The following is a 20,514-nucleotide window of genomic DNA, read 5'->3' on the forward strand; positions in this document are numbered from 1 at the left end:
GGTTCTTTAACTGAAATTAAATTCCAAAATCTCCATCTAACACATACTAGTTCCAACTCAATTTTGATCATCAGATAAATTATAACCTCTCAAGCCATAACATAATATCAAGTGTAAACGGGCTCCGAGTAATATCATGCACGATTTATGCCAAGGTCGTATAGCCCGATCCAAAAATATTATGTGCACTGCCGAGGATCAAACGACACAAATCATAGATGCATCTCTTATACTGCTGAGGCGAACGGCCCACTCCCATGTGAGTAGAGAAGTTTACCTCGTTCGCGGAAGTACTTGCGACGTGAGAGGACAGGGATTTCTTAGAGTTATTATGTATTCCTCATTTCTTTTCAAAAATAAGAAATCCAAAATTAGAGAATTTCGACTTTAAAATACCTAGTCTCGGCTCTATTTAAGACAATTAATATGCACAATAAACATAATAGTACAATTAAAGCGTGATGTAGATCTAAGACTACCTGGACATCTCATGGAATATAGCTACGCACGGACTCTCGTCACCTAGTGCGTACGTAGCTCCCCACACACGTAATACACAATAAGATACATCTAAGGGGATGAGTTCCCTCTTACAAGGTTAGGCAAGAGACTTACCTCGTTCTCAAGCTCACTTCCAGTCCACAATTACACTCTAAATCCTCAACTTGGTGCCAAACCACCCTAAACTAGCCAAATATTATATAAATAAATCAAAATATACTCAAAAGTTCATAATTAAACTATTAGGGTAATTACCCATCCCAAATTGAAAGATTCCTAAAATTCACCTCGGGCCCACGTGCCCGAATTTCGGGAATTTTCAAATATAATTGTTACACATAACCTTGCGAACTCAAATATATAATTTTTACCCAGTTCCATAATTATTTTCGTTGTTAAACCCCATTTTATCAAAACCTAGATTTTTTCAACTAAACCCATAATTTTCACAATTTTACTTTTTAAAATCTACCCATAATCTATGTATTTAACTTACATTAGATAGAAATTACACTTACCTCTAATAGCTAGGTGAAAACCCCTCTTCAAAGAGCTCAAATATTTCCCAAGAGATGAAAGAAATGAGTCCTCGACTTAAATGAACCTCACTGCCCAACGGTTTTCACATCTGCGATGCCACTGTCGCACCTGCGATTCCACTTCTATGGACAAATCACCGCAGGTAAGGACCATGCCCAGGCCTGCCTCCATCGCTTCTACGGACAAAGCCTCGGCACACGCGTCGCTCCTGCGGTCGGCTGCTTCGCACCTGCGCCTTCGCATGTTCGATTCCTGCCTCGCTTCTGCGACCACGGGGCAGTCCTCACCAGGCCGCTTCTGCATTCAAAAGCTCGCACTCGCGACCCAACATCTCGCAGGTGCGGACGTACCAGAACTGGTGCACCAGCAGTTCTTTCAAGTCCAAACTTGATCCGCGCGTCATCCGAATAGCACACGAGGCCCCCGCGATCTCGCCTAAACATACCAACAAGTTCGTAAACATAAAACTCACTCGCTCGAACCTTTGGAACGCGTAAAACAACATCAAAACAAATAATCGCAACCCAAAATCAAATAGAATAAACTTATGAACTTCAAGTTCTTCCAACTCACTATGAATGCGCCAGATCATACTTAAACTACTCGGAATGACACCAATTTTTGCGTGCAAGTCACAAATCACCATATGGAACTATTTGCTTAAAATTCCAATTGAACCTTAATAACACCATGTCCTACTTCAAACTAAATTTAAAGAACTTTAAAACCTTCAATGCGCCAACTTTTAACTTTATGCGCCGAAACGTTCCCGGGTCATCCAAAACGTTATCCGAATATACACCCAAGCCCAAAATCATTACACGAACCTATTGCGGTCGTCGAATATTGGTTCCAAGGTTGTTTACTATAAATGTTAACCCAAGTCAAACTTAACCCTTTTTAAGCCAATAATAAGGAACTAAGTGTTCCAATTTCAACTCGAACCCTTCTAAACCCGAACTAACCATCCACGCAAGTCATAAAATAGTAAAAACACATACGGGGAGACTTATTTAGGGAAACATGGATCTAGAACCGGTCGGGTCATTATATTCTCCACTTCTTAAACAAACATTTGTCCTCGAACGGGTCTAGAATCGTACCTGGAGTGCCGAATAAGTGTGGATATCTGCTCCGCATGTCCTCCTTGGTCTCCAAAGTCGCCTCCTCGACTGGTTGACCCCTCCACTAAACCTTTAACGCATAAATCTTCTTGGACCTTAACTGGCGAACCTGCCTATCAACAATGGCGACTGGCTCCTCCTCATAACCCAGTCTCTCATCTAGCTGCACCGTGTTGTAGTCTAATACATGCAACCTATCGGTATGATACTTCCGGATCATGGACACGTGGAAGACCAGATGAACCCCCGATAGACTGGGAGGCAAAGCAAGCTCATAAGCAACCTCCCTAACTCGTCTCAACACCTCAAATGGACCTATAAAACTTGGGCTCAACTTGCCCTTCTTCCCGAACCTCATGATTTCCTTCATCGACAAAACTTTCAAGAGAACCTTCTCGCCTACCATAAACGATAAATCACGCGCCTTCTGATCCGCGTAACTCTTCTGTCTAGACTGTGATGTGAGAAGTCTCTCCTTAATCAAATTTAACTTTTCCAAGGCATCATTCACTAAATTAGTACCATATAACTTAGCCTCGCCGGGCTCAAAGTATTCGATGGACGAACGATATCACCGACCATATAAAGCTTCAAATTGAGACATCTCGATGCTGGACTGATTACTATTGTTGTAAGCAAACTCGGCCAAAGGCAAGAATCGATCCCACTGTACTCCGAAGTCAATCACATATGCTTTGAGCATATCCTCCAAGATCTGAACCGTCCGCTCCGACTGCCCGTCGGTCTGTGGATGAAAGGCTGTGCTGAGCTCTACCCGGGTCCCCAACTCACTATGTATTGGCCTCCAGAAATGCGAAATAAACTGAGGGCCTCTATTTGATATAATGGAAACAGGCATACCATGCAACCAAACAATCTCATGAATGTAAAACTGGGCCAATCTCTTTGAAGAATACGTGGTCAAAACCGAAATGAAGTGTGCTGACTTGGTCAACCTGTTGACAATGACCCAAAATGCATCAAACTTTCTCAAGGTCTGCGGCAACCCAACTACAAAGGTGGATCTACTATGTAAAATATAGTTAACCTGAACCCGAGGACCACGGGTTAAAGTATATATATGATGTACATAATTTGGAAAAAATATATATAGATATTTGATGGAACCTATGGTCAAAAGTACTATTGTTCTTGTCTCTTATGTTGATAAAAGTGAACAAAATTGTTAGATTCAAAGCATTAAGAAGATTTTACTGGTAAGTGGTAAAGCTTCACTCAGTTTATTTACAAGTTTTGAAAAGAAATCTTTGGTTGTTTTGTTTCAATCTGTTACGGTAAATGGCAACGATTGCCCATTAATTGATTGGCTTGATTTGTTTTCCCTCTGTTCTCTTAGTTAGCATCTGTAGTTAATGAAAATTAGACATACCATATTGCAAGTTGTTCCATCTGTTCTCTTAGTTACAACTTCTTTAGTTTTCTTTAGAATTTTGGTTTTATTTTTCATTGGTTACATTGAAGAAGAATACTTTTAAAATTTGAACTAGAGATGAAATCTGAATTTTAATATGTATCACCATGAAAACTGAATAGGGACAAAAAAAAGGGAGGTCCAATTTAAGTGTATCTTGTTGATCTGTTATTATATATCATGTTTGCAGACCCTTTGATGTATGTAGCAATTTTCATTATTTAGTACTAGTATATATATCTCAAGTATAGGGGAATCATTTAGCTAGCTAGTTTGAAATTGGAGTATTGTGGTTTATTGATATTGATTTATTAAGTACTTTTTTTTATATTTAAGTTTCTCTGGTCTTTGAGGGAGGATTTGAGCTGATCTATTTGTTTAAAGAGGCATTTTTTTTTTTTTTTTTAACAAAGGTCCTTTAATATGAAAATTTCAGGATTATGTTTTGATATAGTTGCACTATAAAAATCAAGTTAGGTGTTGGGTAGATACCTCTATTTGATCTCAAAGATAAAAGTATCACAGATTGCGAAAGTATGGGTATGTTTTTATTTTATTTTAATTTAAGTTTTTTAGAAGTGCGATTCCCCTATTTTATTATGAATTTGAAAGGGCGGATACTCGTTGGGATCCCATTTTAAGACCTTGAAAATTTTCATGATTATTTTTTTTTCGATTATTAATGTGTTTAAAGATATGCAACATAATAGTTCTCATTCTCTTGAGAGATGGCAGATATACCTTGAACTCTCCACGAGTGGTCCAACTCACTGGTATCTGGGATGATGGGAAGAGTTTGGATCTGCACAAAAAAATGTGCAGAGTGTAGTATGAGTACGCCACAACGGTACTCAGTAAGTGCCAAGTCTAGTCTCTATAGAGTAGTGACGAGGTGAGGTCAGGGCCGTACTGGTTTAAAAGAAAAGTAAGGCAGAAGATATAATAATATTTTGAAATGACTGAGAATTTAAACAATAAGAAGTTTTAAAAAATATCAGCACAATAAATATAGGTACACAACATGGGCACTCCCGAGGTACCGCTTCATAGTCCCAAATATAAGATGTAGTACAGGGGATCTCCCGAGGAACCGCCTCGTAGTCCCAAAGTAAATATGCAATATAGGGGGATCTCCCGAGTAAACGCCTCGTAGTCCCAAAGTAAATATGCATCACGGGGGAATCTCCCCAGGAACCGCCTCGTAGTCCCAAAGTAAATATACAACAAGTAATCGAAAGGAAACTCGAATTTTCAGCAAAAATCTTACAATTAAAGATTTAATTTAAATCAAGTAAAACAAGTAATTCAACTAAGCATGTTGCACAAATTGCAAAAAAGAATTAAAGCACGTAGACATGCGATACTAGACTAAACATGATCACTACATATGTTGAGGCAACTCAGTTAATGTATTTTAAAAGAAAACAACTCTGTTAATGTATTTTTAAAAGATGGTAAATCAGCAAAAACCGAATTTTCCATAATCAGCCCGTGTACGCACTCGTCAACTCGCGTACACGGCGATCACATATCACAAACTGTTACAACAATACCAAATCCTAAGGGTATTTTCCCTACACAAGGTTAGACAAGTCACTTACCTCAAATGTCGCTCAATCAATATGTAAGAATGCCTTTCCCTCGACTTTCCGACTCCGAATGGCCCAAATCTAGCCAAAAGTAATTACATAACATGAATACAACTACAAGAAACTAATTTAAATAATGAAACTAAGACTTTAGCAAAGAATAAAAAATTCAGCCCAAAAAGTCGACCCGGACCCACATCTCAGAATCGGGTAAAAGTCACAAAATACAAACACCCACTCGACCACAAGTTCACCCATACCAACATTATCAAAATCCGACACCAAATCGTCACTCAATTCCTCAAATCAATTCTCCAAATCCCTAACCCAAAACTCCCAATTTTCACCTTAAATACACACTAACTAGGTGGGAAATTAACGAGAAAATAAGATTATTGATCAAAAATAAACTCAATGGGCTTACCTCAAGAAATACCTCGAAAATGCTATTAAAAATCCTGAGCTCAAATGTCCAACAAATGATAAAAATCCCGAGCCCTTGAATTAATAGAATCTGCCCAGGCTTTCTGCCTTTGTGGACCAAATTTCGCTTATGATGTACCGCTTATGCGGAGTTCACTTAAATCCCTAGGTTCCGCACCTGCGCTCAAATCTCCGTATCTGCGGATGCACTTCTGCGGTCCTTCGTCCACTTCTGCGAAAGCCTCCCCAAGCACTCGCCCGCTTCTGCGATCGATCCCCCGCAGAAGCGACTCCGCTTCTGCGGCTCTCACATTGCACCTGCGACCACTGGCCAATTCCCTTAGCCCCGCACCTGTGCCCCATTTCTCGCACCTGCGGTCAGCCTTGTGCAGGTGCGATTACACCAGAACCAACCGAGCACCAGAAAATCTTCTAAGTCCAAAAATGATCCGTTAACCATCAGAAACTCACCCGAGGCCCTTGGGACCTCAAAAAAATATACCAACTAGTCCTAAAACATCATACGGACTTATTCGAGTTTTCAAATCACATCAAAGAACGCTAAAAACACGAATTACATATCGATTCAAGCCTAATGAACTTCAAAGTTTCAAACTTCTACATCTGACATCGAAACCTATCAAATCAAGTCTGATTTACCTCAAATTTTTCACACAAGTCATAATTGACATTACCGACCTGTTCCAACTTCCATAATCGGAATCCGACCCCGATATCAAAAAGTCAACTCCAGGTCAAACTTCTCAAAAATTATCTTTTTCCAACTTTCGCCAATTTGCGCTAAAATGACCTACGGACCTCTAATTCAACATCCGAACACGCTCCTAAGACCAAAATACCCTACGGAGCTATTGGAACCGTCAAAATTTTATTCCGGAGTCGTATTCACACAGTTCAAACTACGGTCAATTCCAACGACTTAAACTTCCATTTTAGGTACTATGTGTCCCATTTCACTCCGAAACCAAAAACAAATTCTCCCGACAAGTTACATAACTACAAAATGAAGTAGAGGAAGCAATAAATAGGGGTTCAGGGCTAATTCTCTCAAAATGACAGGCCGGGTCGTTACACTTGGAGACTACTCTACATAAACCCTACCTCGTATCTATATAAAAAAGTCACCTACTCCTTTTTTTGCTCTGATAACTCTAAAGAAGCTCTCTATGATGTAATCCAACACATCAATAATGAAGAATCTAGAAATCGTTTTCTTCTGGAACTCAAGAATCTCATCCTCAACCATTGCGAAGATAAACCCAAATTAAAACCATCCATTGAACCATTCAACATGAAACAAATCATGTCTCGATTTGACAAACCTTTAGAGCCATCAATCTCTGATCTAAAACAAGAAAGCTCAGAACTAAAAGGAGAAATCAGAGATATAAAATCCAGACTTGAAAAAGTTGAACTTGATGTTCTTACAGAACAAGTCCTCAAACAAGCCAATATTTATGAGCATAAATCTGAGGAAGAAGAACCTCCTGAAAATGATTATCACCCAGAAAACGATGTAGATAATTCTATCAACTTCTTTCTTCCCCAATATAAAACTTCCACATCCAACGCTCTTGGTATTACTGTTATAACTAGTATAAAACCTCAGAGCTATCTATCACGACCCAATTTTCCTCCATTTGGGTATCGTGATGGCACCTAGTCTTAGGGACTAGGTAAGCCTAACAATAATTAAAACAACAACATTATTTAAATAAAATCTCTTAAAATTCCCAAAACCGGTAGTACAAGTCATATGCTCTACAGAGTGTTTGCTAGAAAACTTCTAAATACAATTGTCCAGAAATAAGAATAAATAGTGCAAAACAAAAAGTTGAAGGTGACTCCAAAGCCTGCGAACGCAGCAGCAAGTTTACCTTGAGTCTCCACAGCAACGACCCGCACAGCTAGCTAATGAACAATTACCTGGATCTGCACAAACAAATGTGCAGAAGAGTAGCATGAGCACACCACAGCGGTGCCCAGTAAGTATCAAGACTAACCTCGGTGGGGTAGTGACGAGGAACAGTCAAGACACTCACTGGTCTAATAAACTAAACATGTACAAGTATATGAGCAGCAGAAGTATGATGTCTACATAAAGACTATACAATATGGCTCACAGTACAATAATGGCAATAAGGAAGAAAACAACCAGTGTCAGCGAAATATCATGAGAATGACACAGAAAAATGAATGGAACCCAACCTTAATCCGGAATCACAAATACAGCAAGGACAAGTAATAACACAGCAACTACAACTGCTTTTACATCAGGTTTTAGCCAACTACTTCACGAGGTACCGAACCTTGGACAATTCACAACTCACAGGTCTCAATACCTGAACCATAACACTTGGCATCCTGTACCCTCATAACACCTCATAATCACACTGATGACTCACGTGCCAATAAAGCCATTATCACATAGAAAGCAAGTAAACAAGGGTGAACATCTATGCTCAACAATATTAGAACACCTCTTATCCGATAAGAGTGCTTAACTACGTGTAGGCTTGTGCAAGTGTCCTACCATAGTCCATATCAGCAAATAAGCATAAGGAAAAAGAACGGACAACACATAGAATATTTTCTCACAGCTTTCACAAGATAAAGCTCACACAGGTATGTATACTACTTCACAAATATCAACAACAAGAATGCCCCCAGGTCACAAATCATCACAAATCAATCCATGACACATCCCACCTTGTCTCGCCACGTGTGCAATAGTAATATAAATGCCCGCCTTGTCTTGTCACACGTGCATAATAATATTTCCACCTTGTCTCACCACATGCGCAACCCATATATATATATACACCTATCCCGCCTTGTCATATATATATACATATCCCGCCTTGTCATGCCGCATGTGCAAATATCAATGGTAACAATAGCACGGCAGAAACCTCGTGCAACCCCATAATAACAACCGCACGGCAGAAACCTCGTGGATCACAATAATAAAAACTGCACGGTAGAAACCTCATGCATCACCACAACAAGTACATTAACAACAATGACAATAATACAAAGTACGACAAGTAAATCAACTCAAGAACTTTAATTCACAAAGAAACGATAGATTCACAAAGAATAACCACAGTAAAGAATGCTAGGCGTAAAGAGAACATCTCAACAAAGAAAAAACTAAGGTGTAGCAACGATCCCACAATATACACTTCAACAATAGGGAAGCTAACACGAATCCAATAATGCCAAATAAAATAAGTCGACTAAGATATAGGATATCTAAACTTCTTTTAAGGTTGAGGAAATTACGAAGGATATTCAACAATTCAATTAAGGATAAGCAGCGAAAAAATAATTATAACTTCAATTAAGACTGGACAATTATAGGATGAAATAATATAAATTTCAAATAAAGATAAGCAGTTATGAAAAGATAGCATGGCTATAAAGAGATAACAGTTTCAATTAAGGCACATATGAATCAAGTAACAATAATAGTGGATCATGAAGCAATTGATCCTAATTAAGCAGGTAGATGTGAATCTAGTAATTAAGATATATAATCATAACAAGAATAACTGCATATTCAATGAATACAAGGACCTAAGAATCCTAAAAGGCCAACTTTCCACAAATAAGTCCGTGCACGCACTCGTCACCTCGTGTACACGGACTACAATCAACATAGAAGACTCGAATCCTAAGGAACAGTCCCCTACACAAGGTTAGGCAAGATACTTACCTCAAAGAAGACAGACCGATACTCAAAAACGAACTTCTCGGGTGAAATGACCTCCGGGCGGCTCAAATCTAATCAAAATAACTTCAAAGCACAAATAAAACTCATAAGAGACTATTCCGAATTATAAAGTCTCAATCTTTATCAAAATCTAAAAATCGGTCCAAAAGTCGACTCCCGGGCCCGCACCTCAGAACCTGACAAATTTTACAAAACCCGAACACTCATTCCGATATGAGTCCAATCATACAAAAAATATCAAATTCCGATACCATTTCGTCCCTGAAATCATGATTTTTAATTTTGGAAATTTTCTTCAAAAACCAACATTTTTCTCAACTCAAAACACAAATTAAATGATAAAAATAAAGATAAAATCACGGAATATAATAAATTCTAGGTGAAGAACACTTACCCAATCGATTTGCTTGAAAAACCCACAAAGAATCGCTCAAAACCGAGCTCTAGAACTCCAAAAATGGTGAAAATGGCATTCCTTCGGAATAGAGGACTTTATATTTTGCCCAGGTGTTTTGTGCATCGCGAACGCGGAGAAAGGGACGTGTTCGCAAATGCGGAGAGGAAAAATATGATGTCCCAATGACTGCTCTTCGCGAACGCGTAAAGTAGTACGCGAACGCGAAGAGTGTAAAGGAATAGTTGCGCGAACACGAAGAGGAAAATGATCACCAGTGCCCAGGGCCTAGTTTGCACTTCGCGAACGCGAAGAAGGGGGTGGCAGAACTTCGCAAACGCGAGAGGGTGAATGCAAACGCGAAGAGGAAATGTTTCACCCTCCAAAATAACACTACGCGAATGTGAAGGCAAGGACGCGAACACGATGAAGGAAACCAGATGACAAATAACATCAGTTCAAAATAGGGGAAATGACCCGTAGCCTATCCAAAACTCACCCGAGGCCTCCAGGACCCCGTCTAAACATACCAAAAAGTCCCATAACCTAACACGGACTCGCTAACCAACCCGGAATGAATCGAACTTATGAACATCCAAAACTTTCAACTTTGAAAACTCGTGCCGAAACCAATCTAACCAACCCGGAATGGCGTCAAATTTTGCAGGCAAGTCCCAAATAACATAACGGAGCTGTTCCAACTCTCGAAATCACATTCCGACCCCGATATCAAAAAGTCCACTTCCGGTCAAAATCTCCAAAAAATTAACTTTTGCCATTTCAAGCCTAAATAAGCTACAGACCTTAAATTCACAGTCCGAATACACTCCTAAATCCAAAATCACCCAACGGAGCTAACGGAACCGACGAAACTCTATTCCGGATTTGTCTTCACACAGTTCTGACTACGGTCAAAATCCTAAGACTTAAGCTTCCGTTTTAGGGACTAAGTGTTCCAAATCACTCCGGATCATCCGGTAACTGAATTCAACCACGTACGCAAGTCAATACACATAATATGAAGTTATTCAAGACCTTATGACGCCGAACGGAGCTTAAATTATCAAAATGACTGGCCGGATCGTTACACTATCATATCCCTATTAAAATTGTTATTAGCAAAATTTTTGTAAATCAACAAAATTGCTTTACTTGACAGTAGTGCAGATCATAACTGTATCATCAAGGGTATTGTTCCTACTCAGTATTTAGAATAAAGTACTTCTAAACTTTACTCCGCTACAGGAGAACAACTACGTATTAATTTTAAATTTTCAAAAGCCCGCATTTTTAACAATGGTATTTGCTTGACAAATGATTTTATTATAACTAAGGATATAAATGAAGATATCATTTTAGGAATTCCTTTTATTACTCAAATAAAAATTTTTATTACTGGTTTACATGGTATCTCCACACATATTTTAGGAAAAGACTTACACTTTCCTTTTATAAAAACCCTTTCACCTGATGAAAGTAATTTTATAAGAAAAAACACAGTTTTTCGTATTAATAAACTTTCTCAACATATCACCTTTTTAAAGGATGAAATAAAAGTTAAGAAAATCGAGCAGATTTTAAAAATCCCGGAAATAGTTACTAAAATAGCTAATCTTCGAAACTTCTTTGAAAAAGAAATATGCTATAATTTTTCTAACGCTTTTTGGAAAAGAAAAAAGCATTTTATTGAACTTCCATATGTAGAAGGATTCAATGAACAAGTCATCTCTACCAAAGGAAGACCTATTCAAATGAATCAAGAAATGATGAAAACTTGTAACATAGAGATTTCTAATCTTTTGAAAAACAACATCATTTGCCCCTCTAAATCCCCTTGGAGTTGTTCTGCCTTTTATGTTAATAATAGTGCAGAAAGAGAGAAAGGAGCACCACGATTAGTCATTTCTAAATCCCCAGCTTCAAAGATTTCTAGTAAGTCTCAACTATGTAGCTGATTTTATGCCTAACATTAGACAAGTTTGTGAGCCTTTATATAAGAGACTTAGGAAGAATCTTGTTCCCTGGGGCTCTGAACAAACTCAATCAGTCATCCAAATAAATGGTTTAGTACATAACCTCCCTTGCTTAGGAATCCCTAACCTAGAAGCTTTTATGATTGTAGAAACAGATGCTTCTGATATAGGTTATGGTGGAATCCTTAAACAAAAAGATACCTTAGAATCCTTAGAACAACTTGTTCGTTTTACATCTGGAATCTGGAATTCCGCCCAGAAAAATTATTCTACGGTTAAAAAAGAAGTCTTGTCTATAGTACTATGTATTACTAAATTCCAAGATGATCTTATTAACAAAGAATTTTTAGTTAGAGTTGATTGTAAATCTGCCAAAGAAACTCTTCAAAAGGATGTCAAAAACCTTATTTCAAAACAAATATTTGCTAGATGACAAGCTCTATTGTCTAGTTTTGATTTCAAAATAGATTTTATTAAAGAAAAAAATAACTCTTTACCTGATTTTCTAACCAAAAAATTTCTACAGGGAAAGAATGAGGCCCGTCAAACCTGATCCTCCTACCAAAGGAAAAGAAACAAAAAACCCGCAAATGGCCAGACCATTTGTTCTTCCTCCTTTTACTCCTACCAAAACAACAGCCCCTCAAAGGCCCCAAAGTTTTTTTCCAGAACAGATATACATCATTGGCTGAATATCCCATATTACCAGCCCCAGTACCAATACCATCAACAAAACTGATTAATCTCCAATCAACAAAGCCATTTGAAAAAGGAACATCTTCAAATTCCTCAATTCAAACTAAAGAAAGTTACGCCATGAAATCCCCAGAGAATTTTGCTGAAGCAGTTAATCCGTCAATAACTCCAAAGAAGTCACAAGATGACACACTTAGAGAAGAAAAGTTTGAATTTATTACTCTCCAAGTACTACCTCTATTGGCACTTGACAAGGAATATGAAGGTTTCAGTGGAAGACCTTATTAAACCATGCAACATAGATTTCAATTATGTGGATACATAAAATCCATACAAGATAAGAAGGTACTATGAGGCCATCCTAATAGATACTGATTCCATAGAAGTGGAGCACACTCTGAACGAGAAAAATTCAGAGTATATCGATTACTCTAGAGTCACGATAAAGAAAGAGGAGGATACATGGCAGTGAGATGAATGTGCATGGCTTCATCAATGGGCTTATTACATGTGACACAAGCGGACTGCAAATGGCGATGATTGCCGAGATGCTCTTGAACAAGATTTTCTGTTTGTAGTGGTGTCATTCTGTTGGGACGGGCGACAGTCCTGATAAGCTCTTTACGAGCTGCTTTGTACGCTAGTTCATGATGTGCCAGAAAGTCCACATGACACTTTTTGTGAATGGGGTGTGCGTAGCATCCCTCAACGAATGAAATTGGTGGAGGGCATCTAGTTGCGTCCTGTGTATAGGGTGAGAGGGCAAAGGGTTCCTGACAGACCGGGCAGTTTCGGCCAGGGGTAGCCTATGTGAACGCGAACACTATCTCGTGAACGCGAAGGCTTGGCAGCCAATGCTCTTCGCGAACGTAATAGTGGCCTCGCGAACGCGATGCACACTGTCGCCCAACACTTAAAACAGAATCCAACACGGGATTAAGCCATTTTTCCCACTTTTCACAAAACAAATGGGCCAGAGGAGATTTTCAAGATTTATTTTTTTTCCCCAAAGTGTTGGTAAGTGATTCTAAACCATTTTCTTTCAATTACCCATTATATTTTATGAATTATCAACCTAAAATCTAGAGTTTTTATGGTAGAATTAGGGGTTAGGGTAGAAACTAGGGATTTTGAAAATTTAGGGATTTAGACCTCAATTTGAGGTCGGATTCCAAAACCAATTACATATTCGGGCTCGGGGGTGAATGGGTAAATGGATTTTGTTTCGAACCTCGGGTTTTGACCAAGCGGGTTCGCGATCGATTTTTTGACTTTTTGGAGGAAATTTGGGAAATTTAATTTATGCAATATAATTGATTTCTCTAGCAATATTTGATATTATTGAGTAGTTTTTGAATAGATACGAGTGGTTTGGAGGTAAATTCTAGAGAAAAAATTGTGATTGAGAATTAAGTGGTCTTAAGAGCAAGGTAAGTGTTGTATCTAACCCTGACTTGAGGGAATTAGGAACCTTAGACTATTTGCTATGTGAAATTCATGTGAGCGACGTATATGTGAGGTGACAAGTACTTATGCACTTCCAATTTACCTATGTTCCATGTTTCTTCCGTTTTTCTTATATTGACTCTTTCCTATGCCTAATTGTTACGTGTTTATGCTAGTGTTGTTAAATTGATCGTTCTTATCATGTTACGGATTTTCTGGTGATAATTGAGAATTTATTTCAAAGTTAAGATTGATATTGTGGAACCAAATATTGAAGTAAGGCTTGCACTTGTTATTCTATCTCCCTGTTGTTATTTATGCATTGCATTTTGGTAAGGGAAAGTGTTAATGCAAGAAGGGTAATGCTGTGCCATATTGTGAGTGTTAATGCACACAGGGTGATGCGGTGCCATATTGTTAGTGTTAATACACGAAGGGTGATGCCGTGACATATTGTGAGTGCTAATACACGTAGGGTGATGCCGTGCCATATTATGAGAGTTAATGCACGAAGGGTGATGCAATGCCGTTTCTATTGATTTATGGTGAGATTGAGAGTAAAAGCACGAAGGGAGATGCCATGCATTTTTCCTTTACTGTATTCGTGTTCCTGTTGATTCATAATATATTGGTTATTCCAGTTATCATTCTGCTGTAGTTCTTTATCTCGTATTTATCCCAACATGTTTCCCCCTCCCAATATCTCATGTCTAGCTCTTCATTACTGTTATTTGTATATACATTGTTAAATTGTACAGGTTGATTTGTAGGTGCCTTGCCTTAGCCTCGTCACTACTTCGTCGAGGTTAGGCTCGACACTTACCAGTACATGGGGTCGGTTGTACTGATACTGTACTTTGCACTTTCTGTGCAGATTTTGATACCTACTCGGGTTGATCGAGATCTTGCTATTGGACCACTATTCGGAGACTCAAGGTAGATCTGTCGGCGTTCACAGACCTTGAAGTCCACATCTATCTTTTCTGTTCTACTGTTTTTTTCATTCCGACAGTTGTATTCCTTTCAGATTATTACTTGTAGTAAATTCTAGCATGCTCGTAAATTGTGACTCCAGATCCGGGTAGTAGTAATTGATACAGTCTTTATATTATTTCACACTTATTATATTTCATCTTAGCTAATTATTGTTATTTACCGAATGAAAATAAGGATTTGGTTTAATAATTCTCTAACATTGGCTTGCTTAGTAAGTGAAATGTTAGGCGCCATCACGGTCCCGACGGTGGGAATTTCGGGTCGTGACAAGTTGGTATCAGAGCACTAGGTTGCCTAGGTTTCACGATTCACGAGCAAGCTTAGTAGAGTCTGGAGGATCGGTACGGAGACGTCTGTGCTTATCTTCCAGAAGCTATGAAGTTTAGGAAAAAATTTCACTTAGATTCTCCTCTATCGTGTGATGTTTTCTCAATACTGATTGAACTCTTCTATTCTTGTTCTCTCGCAGATGGCGAGAACACGTACTGCTTCCTCAGTTGAGCAGTAGCTAGAGCCTTCAGTGGCAGCTCCTACGAGGGGCAGAGGTCGAGGCTGAGGCTGTTCCAAAGGCCGAGGTAGGGCCAGGGCTCAGCCAGAGCCGAAGCAGTAGCCCCAGCGGTGGAGCCTCAGATAGATCTTGAGGTTTTGGAGAGGTTCCAGTCCAGACTATTCCTGCCAGGCCAGCTTAGGTTCCAGAGGGGTTCATTGCCACCCCAGTACTTCATGACGCTTTGGTCCGTTTGGTGGGCCTTATGGAGAGTGTGGACCAGACTGGCGCATTTCCCATGGCATCAACAGTCTCTCAGGCTGGAGGAGGAGCCCACACTCCCACTATTCTCGCTCTAGAGCAGATAACTCCCTAGTATCAAGCTCCAGTAGCTCAGCTAGTCGGAGTAGTTCAGCCGGTTGTTACGGCACAGGTCGGAGATGGGCCAACTATGTCTTCTGAGGCTTTGTGGAGGTTGGACAGGTTTACCAAGCTCTTCCCAGTTCACTTTAGTGGTGCTCCTTCAGAGGATCCCCAGGAGTATCTTGACAACTGTCACGATGTTCTACAAAATATGGGTATAGTGGAGACGAATGGGGTCGATTTTGCTACATTTCAGATGACTAGTTCTGCCAAGAAATGGTGGAGAGATTATTTGTTGACCAGACCGGCTGGGTCACCTGCTCTTACTTAGGACCAGTTCTCTTAGCTCTTCATAGAGAAGTTTCTGCCTATCACATTGAGAGAGGAGCGTCGCCGTCAGTTTGTGCGTCTCCAGCAGGGCAGTATGACTGTTACCTAGTATGAGACCCGTTTTGTGGATTTGCCCCGTCATGCTATTCTTCTGCTTCCCACCGAGAGAGAGAGGGTAAGGAAGTTTATTGATGGACTTGCTTAGCCTATCAGATTGTAGATGGCTAAGGAGACTGGGAGTGAGATTTCTTTTCAGATGGCTGCTAATGTCGCTAGACGAGTCGAGATGGTTCTTACTCAGGGAGGTCAGGGGTCTGACAAGAGACCTCATTATTCTGATTAGTTCAGCGGTGCCTCATCTAGAGTCAGGGGTACTTTTGATAGAGGCCATCCCCCCAGGCCGTTTCATTCATCACTCTAGGCTTCCCACGGTTCCTCAGGTGGTCGTGGCCCTCAGATGCATTATTTCGACCAGCTAGCCTACAGTACACCACCAACTCCTATTAGTGCATCTCCACTCAAGAGTTATCAGGGTGGTTATTTAGGTCGACATGGTCAGTTTAAGGGTCAGCAGTCACATCAACCGAGGTTATGTTATACTTGTGGTAATCCGAGGTACATTGCTAGATTTTCCCCTGTGGCAACGGGCAGCTCACAGCATCAGAGTTCTCGTGCCATGGTTTCGACACCAGTTGCTGCACCACCTGCTCAGGCAGCTAGAGGTAGGGGTCAAGCAGGCAGATGTAGAGGCCAGACTGTTAGAGGTGAAGGTCAGGCCGTTAGAGGTGGAGACCAGCCAACTAGAGGTCATCCCAGAGACGTAGTTTAGGGTGGTGGGGCCCAGCCCCGGTGTTATGCTTTCCCAGCCAGGCCTGAGGCTGAGTCATCTAATGGCATTATCATAGGTACTGTTTTAGTTTGCAATATAGATGCTTCAATTCTATTTGATCCGGGGTCTACTTACTCCTATATGTCATCCTATTTTGCTTCATATTTGGTTATGCCCCGTGATTCTTTGAGTGTTCCTGTGTATGTGTCCACACCAGTAGGAGATGCTGTTGTTGTAGATCATGTTTATCGTTCGTGTGTGGTCATCATTGGGAATCTTGAGACACGTGTAGATCTTCTACTCCTCGATATGGTTGATTTTGATGTCATACTAGGTATGGATCAGTTGTCACCTTATCATGCTATATTAGATTGTCACGCCAAGACGGTGACCTTAGCCTTGAAAGGGTTGCCTCGATTAGAGTGGAGAGGAATTCTTGGCCATTCTGCCAGTAGGGTTATCTCTTATGTGAAGGCTCGACATATGGTCGAGAATGGATGTCTAGCTTATTTGGCTTACGTCCGCGATTCTAGTACGGGGGTCCCTTCCATGGATTCAGTGACAGTTGTTCGTGAGTTTCTAGAGGTGTTTCCTGCAGACCTGTCGGGGATGCCACCCGACAGGGACATTGATTTTTGCATTGATTTGGCTCTGGGCACTAAGCCCATTTCCATTCCGCCATACTGCATGGCCCCACCAGAGTTGAAAGAATTAAAGGAACAATTACAAGATTTGCTTGATAAGGGCTTTATTAGACCTAGTGTCTCGCCCTGGGGTGCACCTGTGTTGATTGTGAAAAAGAAAGATGGATCGATGAGGATGTGTATAGATTATCGGCAGTTGAACAAAGTCACCATCAAGAACAATTACCCATTGCCGAGGATTTATGATTTATATGATCAGTTTCAGGGTGCCCACGTATTTTCGAAGATTGATTTTAGATATGGCTATCATCAGTTGAGGATTAGGGCATCCGAAGTCCCTAAGACAGCTTTTTGGACTCGGTATGGGCATTATGAGTTTCTAGTTATGTTATTTGGGCTGACAAATGCCCTAGCAACATTCATGAATTTGATGAACCGAGTGTTCAAGCCCTACTTGGATTCCTTTGTGATTGTGTTTATTGATGATATCTTGGTCTACTCCCACAGCCGAGAGGAGCACAATCAGCACCTTCAAATCGTTCTTCAGACTCTGAGATACAGCTAGTTATATGCTAAGCTCTCAAAATGCGAGTTTTGGTTGAGTTCAGTTGCTTTCTTGGGTCACGTTGTATCAATAGAGGGTATTTAGGTGGATCCTAGGAAGATTGAGGCAGTTCAGAACTGGCCTAGACCCACATCAGCTACAGAGATCCGTAGTTTTCTGGGTTTGGCGGGCTACTACCGTCGATTTGTGGAGGGGTTTTCATCCATAGCATCCCCGTTGACCAGGTTGACCTAAAAGGGTGCCCCGTTCAGGTGGTTAGATGAGTGTGAGGTGAGCTTCCAGAAGCTCAAGATAGCTTTGACTTCGGTACCGGTATTGGTTTTACCCACAGGTTCAGAATCTTATACAGTATATTGTGACGCATCTCGTATAAGTCTGGGTGCGGTATTGATGCAGGGTGGCAAGGTTATTGCATATGTTTCGCGGAAGCTAAAGGTTCACGAGAAGAATTACCTTGTTCATGATCTAGAGTTGGCAGCCATTGTTCAAGCGCTGGAGATTTGGAGGCACTATCTTTACGGCGTGCCATATGAGGTATTCACGGATCATCGGAGCTTGCAGTATTTGTTCAAGCAGAAGGAACTCAATTTGAGGCAGAGGAGGTGGTTGGAGCTATTGAAAAACTATGATATTACCATATTGTATCATCTCGGGAAGGCCAATGTAGTAGCCGATGCTTTGAGTAGAAAGTCAGCTAGTATGGGTAGCCTTGCTTATGTTCCAGTTGGTGAGAGACCGCTTGCATTGGATGTTCAGGCCCTGGCCAAACAGTTCGTGAGGCTGGATGTTTCTGAGCCCAGTCGTATTCTAGCTTGTACAGTCGTTCGGTCTTCTTTATATGAACGTATCAGAGAGAGACAATATGATGATCCTCATTACTTGTCCTTAAGGACACGGTGCGGCACGGAGATGCCAAACAAGTTGTTATGGGGGAATATGGAGTTCTGCGAATACAAGGTCATATTTGTGTGCCTAATGTGGATGGGCTTCGTGAATTAATTCTTGAGGAGGCCCACAGTTCCCGGTATTCTATTCATCCGGCGCCGCCAAGATGTATCAGGACTTGCGGCAGCATTATTGGTGGAAGAGGATGAAGAAATACATAGTTGCATATGTAGCTCGGTGTCTACATTGTCAGCAAGTAAAGTACGAGCATCAGAGACCTGGTGGTTTGCTTCAGAAGATAGAGATTCCTGAGTGGAAGTGAGAGCGTATTACTATGGATTTTGTTGTTGGATTCCCACAGACTCAGAGGAAGTTTGATGCAGTTTGGGTCATTGTGGACAGGCTGACCAAGTCAGCGCACTTCATTCTTGTGGCAGTTACCTATTCTTCGGAGCGGTTGGCAGAGATTTACAATCGTAAGATCGTCCTTCTTCACGGTGTGCCCGTGTCTATCATTTCCAATCTAGGCACGCAGTTCACCTCGCACTTTTGGAGGGTAGTACAGTGTGAGTTAGGTATGCGGGTTGAGTTGAGCACATTGTTTCATCCTCAGACGGACGGCAGTCCGAGCGCACTATTCAAATCTTGGAGGATATGCTCTGTGCTTGAGTTATAGACGTCGGAGGATCGTGGGATTAGTTCTTGCCCCTTGCAGAATTCGCCTACAACAACAACTACCAGTCGAGTATTCAGATGGCTCCCTATGAGGTATTATAGGGTAGGCAGTACCGGTCTCCAGTTGGGTGGTTCGAGCCGGGAGAGGCTCGGTTGTTGGGCACAGATTTAGTACATGATGCCTTGGATAAGGTCAAGATTATTCTGGATCGACTTCACACAGCTCAGTTCAGGTAGAAGAGTTATGCCGACCGCAGAGTTCATGATGTTGCATTCATGGTCGGGGAGAGAGTGTTACTTCGGGTATCACCCATGAAGGGTATAATGAGGTTCGGAAAGAAGAGCAAGTTGAGCCCTAGGTATATCGGACCTTTTGAGATTCTGGAGAGAGTGGGAGATGTGGCTTACAGGCTTGCGTTGCCACCTAGTTTAGCAATTGTTCATCCGATATTCCATGTGTCCATGCTTCTAAAGTATCACGATGATCCGTCACATGTGGTATATTTCAACTCTGTCCAGTTGGACAAGGATTTAACTTACGAGGAGGAGGCGGTGGCTATTCTAGCCCGGCAAGTTCGCCAGTTGAGATCAAAGAGTTACACTTCAGTTCGAGTGTAGTGTTGAGGTTAGCCGGTTGAGGCAGCTACTTGGGAGTCCGAGTCCGATATGCAGAGTAGATATCCCCACCTTTTCACCAGCTCATGTACTTTTCTATGTACGTTCGAGGACGAATAATTATTTTAGAGGTGGAGAATGTGATGATCCAAAAGGTCATATTATGTTTTAAAACTCGAATCTGTGCTCTTAAGCCTTAAAAATCTCATTTTTAAACTTCTCGATTTGCGTGCGCAGTCCGAGAGTGTTT

The sequence above is a fragment of the Nicotiana tabacum genome, chromosome 24 (genome assembly GCF_000715075.1).
Source record: "Nicotiana tabacum cultivar K326 chromosome 24, ASM71507v2, whole genome shotgun sequence".
In the NCBI taxonomy this organism is placed as follows: Eukaryota; Viridiplantae; Streptophyta; class Magnoliopsida; order Solanales; family Solanaceae; genus Nicotiana; species Nicotiana tabacum.